Source organism: Herpailurus yagouaroundi, unplaced genomic scaffold, assembly GCF_014898765.1.
Source record: "Herpailurus yagouaroundi ecotype Mexico unplaced genomic scaffold, PumYag 379, whole genome shotgun sequence".
Taxonomy (NCBI): Eukaryota; Metazoa; Chordata; class Mammalia; order Carnivora; family Felidae; genus Herpailurus; species Herpailurus yagouaroundi.
Window position 1 is genome coordinate 672,442 of NW_024412596.1, and position 7,342 is coordinate 679,783.

Consider the following 7,342-nt stretch of genomic DNA (forward strand, 5'->3'; position numbering starts at 1 on the left):
GGGAGACACAGAATCGGAAACAGGCTCCAGGCTCCGAGCCATCAGCCCAGAGCCCGATGCGGGGCTCGAACCCACAGACCGCGAGATCGTGACCTGGCTGAAGTCGGACGCCCAACCGACTGCGCCACCCAGGCGCCCCCTCCTCCCTGTTTTTATATTATTTTTGCTTCCCTTCCCTTATGTTCATTTGTTTTGTATCTTAAAGTCCTCATATGATTGAAGTCATATGATACTTGTCTTTTCTAATTTCGCTTAGCATAATACTCTCCAGTTGCATCCACTTAGTTGCAAATGGCAAGATTTCATTCTTTTTGATTGCCAAGTAATAATACTCCATTGTATATATATGCCACATCTTCTTTATCCATTCATCTATCGATGGACACTTGGGCTCTTTCCATACTTTGGCTATTGTTGATAGTGCTGCTATAAACATTGGGGTGCATGTGTCCCTTCGAAACAGCCTACCTGTATCCCTTGGATAAATACCTAGTAGTGCAATGGCTGGGTCATAGGGTAGTTCTTTTAATTTTTCTGAGGAACCTCCACACTGTTTTCCAGAGTGGCTGCACCAGTTTGCATTCCCACCAGCATTGCAAAAGAGATCCTTTCTCTGCATCCTTGCCAACATCTGTCGTTGCCTGAGTTGTTAATGCATTTGTAGTTCTTAAATAAGGAAATTAGTCCTTTGGGATATAATTTATGAATATTTTTCTTAATTTGTCATTGTATATTGACTTTTTAAAATTATTTTATTTTTAAATGTTTATTTAGGGGCGCCTGGGTGGCTCAGTCGGTTGAGTGTCGGACTTTGGCTGGGGTCATGATCTCGCTTGCGGTCTGTGGGTTCGAGCCCCGCATCAGGCTCTGTGCTGACAGCTCGGAGACTGGAGCCCGTTTCAGATTCTGTGTCTCCCTTTCTCTGACCCTCCCCTGTTCATGCTCTCTCTCCGTCTCACAAATAAATAAATGTTAAAAAAATTTTTTTTAAATGTTTATTTATTTTGAAAGACAGGGAGAAAGAGCGAGTGAGGGAGGAGCAAAGACACAGAGAATCCCAAGCAGGCTCTGCATGGTCAGTGCGCAGAGCTGGATGTGGGGCTTGAACTCAAGAAACCATGAGATCACAACCTGAATAAAAATCAAGAGTCAGATGTTTAACTGACTGAGCCACCCAGGTGCCCCTTTTTAAAATTATTTAAAAATTGAAAAAAAAAGGTTATTTATTTTAAGAGTGGGGGGGGAGGAGGAGGAGGGGCAGAGAGAGAGAGAGAGAGAGAGAGAGAGAGAGAGAGAGAGTCCCATGCAGACTCCAAGCCCTCAGCCCCACTTGGGGCTCAACCCCACGAACCATGAGATCATGACCTGAGCTGAGATCAAGAGTTGGATGCTTAACTGCCTGAGCCGCCCAGGTGCCCCTAAATATTTTTCTAGTGAAATGTTAGTTTTCATTATTCAGTGCCACACGTTGTGCTTTGACTCATATTGTTTCCTCCAAGTTCATCTGGGAAGGGTGGCAGTTTGCTGGGGAACCGTACAAAACATGGAATACTTCACAAATTTGCTTGTCATCCTTGAGCAGGGGTCACGCTAATCTTCTCTGTATCATTCCAATTGTAGTATGTGTACTGCTGAAGTGAGCCCTGTATGCCTATTTTTAATCTAAAATGAAAAATACTTTTGGGGTGCCTGGCTGGCTCAGTTGGAAGAGCATGCGACTCTTGATCTCTGGGTCATGAGTTTGAGCCTCATGCTGGGTGTAGAGACTACTAAAAATAAATAAATAAAACTTAAAAAAATGAAAAATACTTTGAATTTTAGCCCTTGATTCCAACTGTTAGAATTTCCTGGATTTTAATATTATAAACAAAACATTTGTTAGTTGTGCTGTAGTTGATTTGGGGGTACTGTAACTCAATATATAATTTCCCACCTCAGTGGCCAGGTTGTACCTTGCTTATTCTATCATGTTTTATACCTCACAATATTCTTTTGGTCCTTAAAAGAAAAAAAAAAAAAAGCCATGTAGGAAAACGATGTGGAAAAAAAGAAAAATGATGTGAGTAGCAAAATTTATATTTTTATTTTTTAAAATGTTTATTTATTTTTGAGAGAGAGACAGAGCATGAGCAAGGGGGGTGCAGAGAGAGAAGGAGACAGAGCGCGTGAGTGAGCAGGGGAGGGGCAGAGAGGGAGACACAGAATCCAAAGCGGGCTCCAGGCTCTGAGCCGTCAGCACAGAGCCTGACATGGGGCTTGAACCCATGAACCATGAGATCACAACCTGAGCCAAAGTCAGCTGCTTAACCGACTGAGCCACCCAGGTGCCCCCATTTTTTTTTTCTTTTCTAGCCAATACTGGGTCCCTCTGTTCTGTTGCTTTTTCTTCCTCCACCTCCTTTCACTTATTCCACACTGCATAGCAAAAGATTAATGGGTGATAGTGACACAGTGCTTGTAAGGAAGGAACTTGCCATATTTCTTACAACAGACATTGTTGGACTATTTGCCAAAGCACACTTGACTCGGTGGGGAGCTTTTGTACTTTTTCTTGCAGGAAACACAGCCACCTTTGGAACTATAGTTTTCTTGGCCTTTGGGAGCAATGATGACTTCAGTTGGCACCAGTGGAGCAAAGGAATCACTGATCTATCAGAAACTGGACACTTTGTCATTTGGTGGCAAACAGGAGACAGGAATAATGCTAAACAAAATAATAGCAAACCCCTGGGGTTGATATAGGTACTCACCTTTCACTTTTATTGTACACAGTATTTTCACAGGAACTTGCTAACACATTTAAAAGGTTTTTATCTTTTGGAGGAAAAAAAATAACCCAAATCTCCATACTATAGGCACAATAGAAGGACCTTACAACATTTTCACGTTAAGTCCTTATGCTCCCATTTAGGTCACAGCACAGGCCACTCCCCAGCCACCGAGGGAGGAATTGATTAAATGGGAGAAATTTATTAAATAAGAGAAAATAAAATTTCCGTCTAGAAACCTTTACATTTATGATCAATTGATTTTCTTTCTTTCTTTTTGAAGTCGGCTCCACACCCAACACGGGGCTTGAATTCATGACCCGGAGATCAAGAGTTGCATGTTCTACTGACTGTGTCAGCCAGGTGCCCCTATAAGCAACTGATATTCAACAAAAATGCCAAGAAAATCCAAAAAGTGAAAGTCTTTTTTTTTTTAACTTTTTTTTTTTTTTTTAATTTATTTTTGAGACAGGGAGAGACAGAGCATGAACAGGGGAGGGTCAGAGAGAGGGAGCCACAGAATCCGAAACATGCTCCAGGCTCTGAGCCGTCAGCACAGAGCCCGACACGGGGCTCGAACTCACGGACTGCGAGATCATGACCTGAGCCGAAGTCGGCCGCTTAACCGACTGAGCCACCCAGGCGCCCCTGAAACAGTCTTTTCAACAAAGGGTGGTGAAACAACTGGATATCCACATACAAAAGAATGAAGCTGGATCCCTATCTTCAACCACAAACAAAACTTAACTCAAAGGAGCACCTGGCTGTCTCAGCTGGTACAGCATGTGGCTATTGAATCTCATGGTCATGGGTTCAAGCCCCACACTGGGGATAGAGATTACTTACTTACTTATTTATTTTTGATAGAGAGAGACAGAGCACAAGTGAGGGAAGGGCAGAGAGAGAAGGAGACACAGAATCCAAAGCAGGCTCCAGGCTCCGAGCTGCCAGCACAGAGCCCGATGTGGGGCTTGAACTCACAAACCGCAAGATCATCACCTGAGCTGAAGTCTGACGCTTAACCGACTGAGCCACTGAGGTGCCCTGAGATTACTTTAAAGAAAAAAAAAAGCGAAAAAAAATTAACTCAATATGGACCGTAGACCTAACTGTAAAAACTGAAACTCTCAGAAGGCAGTGCCTGGGTGGCTCAGTCAGTTGAGTGTCTGATTCTTGGTTTTGGCTTAGGTCATGGACCATGGAATGGAGCCCCGTATCAGGCTCTGTGTTGACAGCAAGGTGCCTGCTTAGGCTTCTCTCCCTATAAGTGAATGAATGAATGAATGAATGAATGAATGAGGAAATAAACACTCTTAGAAAAAAAACATTGGTGTCAGTCTGCAATCTTGGGCCAGGTGGTTTGGTGTTAATCTGGATCTTGGGCCCTTTTCAAGTTTATTTATTTATTTAGAGAGAGAGGGAGCATGAGAGGGGTAGGGACAGAGGGAGAGGGAGAGAGAGAATCCTAAGCAAGCTCTGTACTGTCAGCACAGAGCCTGATGCGGGGCTTGAACTCACAAACTGCAAGATCATGACCGGAGCTGAAACCAAGAGTTGGATGCTTAACTGACTGAGCCACCCAGGTGCCTCTGGTCTGGCAATGGTTTTAGATATGACACAAAAAGGACAAATGACAAAAGATATGCACTAATTAAATCAAGATTAAAACTTGTGTTTCAAAAGATACCTTGGAGAGAATTAAAAGACAATCTACTGAATGGGAGAAAATATTCCCAAATGAAAGGGATTTGAATCCATAAACTCTTACACTGACGCTAGACAAAGACATTATAAAAAAAGAAAATTCTATGGGGCGCCCAGGTGGCTCAGTCGGTTGCACATCCGACTTCTGCTCAGGTCATGGTCTCACAGTTCGTGAGTTCCAGTCTCATGCTGGGCTCATTAGCAATGAACAATCCAGAAAGGTAATTAGGAAAACAATTCCATTTATAATAGCATGAAGAAGAATAAAATACTTAGGAGTAAATTCAAGCACGGAGGCAAAAGACTTGTACATTGAAAACTACGAAATACTGCTGAAAGAAATTAAAGACCTAAATAAATAGAAAGATATCTGTGCTCATGGATTGGAAGACCTAATATTGTTAAGATGCCAGCAATACCCAAGGAAATCTACAGATTCAGTGTAATCAAATCAAAATCCCAAAGGTGATGACGTTTTGAGAGAGGTGGTGGTTGCAAAACATTGTGAATGCTCTAAATGCCACTTAATTGTACTTTAAAAATGGTTAATCACAGGTGCCTGCCCCTGGTTCAGATCACGATCTCACGGCTCGTAGGTTCAAGCCCCGCGACGAGCTCTGTGCTGACAGCTCAGAGCCTGGAGCCTGCTTCGGATTCTGTGTCTCCCTCTCTCTCTGCTCCACCCCGCCCCTCCCCCTGCCAAAAAAAAAAAAAAAAAAACATTAAAAAAATTTTTTTAATGGCTAATCATGCTTTGTCTAGGCAATATGCAGTTTGCTTCTCTTTTCTTTTTCTCCCAACATTTTATTTTGAAAGTTTTCAAACACACAGTAAAGTTGAAGGAATTTTACAGTGACCACCCATATATTTACCACCTCACCTCATTCTAGCATTAACATTTTACCGTACTTGTACTTGCCTTATCATGTAACTATCCATCTCTCTACCAGTCCATTTTCTTTTTTGATGCATTTCAAAGAAATTGTCAACATCAGTACACATGACCCCTGAACATTTCAGCATGCACACTATTAGCTAGAGCACAATAATATTTGCTTTACATAGTTTTTGAGTTAAACTTACATAGAATAAAATGAAAATAAATTTTAAGTATTTGCTAAGCATACACCCAAACCCCCATCAAGATATAGAACATCACTATCACCCTACAAAGTTCCCTCATGGCCTTTCCTAGTTAAACCCATCCCCCTTCCGCCAGAGACTACTGCTCTAATTATGTCGCCACTACAGATTCAATTACGCTGTCATAAAACATCACATAAATGGAATCCTACAGTGTGTGTTCTTTTGTCTAAGGCTTCTTTCATGCAGCAAAATGTCTTTATTGCTTCTCTTTTAGATCTTCAATTCTTGAATTCAGAGCTAGGAGAGTGCTCACATCCCCAACACAGTACTTGACAAAGTTCAGAAATTGCTATTCAGTAGTGTTACCTGTATTAGTTCCCCACTGCTACTGTAAATTACCAAACTAAGAGGTTTAAAATAACACAAATTTATTATCTCACAATTCTGCAGGTCAGAAGTCTGAAAATAGGTCTTCCAGGACTAAAGTCAAGGTGTCAGCAAGGTCGCATTCTCCAAACTCTAGAGAATCCATTCCTTGCCCTTTCCAGCCTCTCGAGGCTGCCCCGAGTCCTCGATTTGTGTTCCCTTTCCAGCAATGCGTCACTCCCGCCTCTGTTTTTGTTGACACATCTTCTTTGACACTGATCTTCCTGCCGCCTCCCTCCCTTTTTGTTTACATAACTCATTTATTATAGGCTAGCAATGTTTCAAATGAAGAAAGACTCCTCCAGTCCTCAGAATTCACTGTGACGACGGAAGTGGTCTTGTAGGTCCAGACGCCACCGGCTACTCTTTTCATGCAGGCACTACGATGCCAGATCCCCACAGTTCACGTCTTCATCCTTGTTTTGCCACAGAAGGAGCAAACGTACTTGGAGTGCTGGCTTATTTCAATTTTCTTCACCATTTTCCTGAGGGAGGCAAATGGCTCCTGTATTTACTGACAATTCTGACCTTCTTGGGGCATTTTAGCCATGTCACTGCAAACTAGGTCTGAGCCCAGAGAGGACCCTCTTGCCTCCCTTTTATAAGGATCGTTGCGATTACATTAGACCCCCTGGGATAATCCATGATAGTCTTCCCATCTCAAAATCCTTGGTTTAATCACACCTGCAAAGTTCTGTTTGCCAATGTAACATATTCACAGGTTTCAGGGGTTAGAACATGGACATTCTGGGGCCCACTATTCTGTCTGCCATGTCACCTGAATAAATAAAAGACCTTAAAACCATGCTTCTCAAACCGGGTAGCCTGAAGATAGAAAAGAAATATGGTACATATTCTGGATATGCTTCTTATGGATTTGGGAGACAATTTTACTAACTTAAATTAATAAATGGCTTAAAACACTAGACTTCCCCTCTGAGTCAGAAATTCTGCTTCTATGATTTATTCTACAGACACGCTCATATATGTACCTAAAGAAGTATATCTAAGGCGGGGGTCAGTGCATGTGTGGCTCAGTTGGTTGAGCATCTGACTCTTAATTTCAGCTCAGGTCATGATGTCAGGGTTCCTGAGTTCTAACTCTGAGTCAGACTCTGCACTGACAGAGTCTGCAAAGCCTGCATGGGATTCTCTCTCTCTGCCCGCATCCCAACCCCAACCCCCCCCCCTCAAAATAAATAAATAAACTTAAAAAAAAATCATATCTAAGGATGTGATTACATTATTTTATGGTAGTAAGACTGGAAAAAAACTAACTGACCATTAACAGAAAATGAACTAGATAGGAGCGCCTGGGGGGCTCAGTCGGTTGAGCATCTGACTTCAGCTCAGGTCAT

The 7,342-nt window shown here is 42.3% G+C and overlaps 1 non-coding gene across 1 annotated transcript; it reads right to left on the minus strand.

The window, feature by feature from the left end:
• Positions 1 to 1,537: 1,537 nt before the first annotated feature.
• On the minus strand, positions 1,538 to 1,644 carry LOC121022246 (U6 spliceosomal RNA). Its single transcript, XR_005786865.1, has one exon. It is a non-coding gene; the product is annotated as a U6 spliceosomal RNA (small nuclear RNA).
• Between the last annotated feature and the right edge of the window lie 5,698 nt (positions 1,645 to 7,342).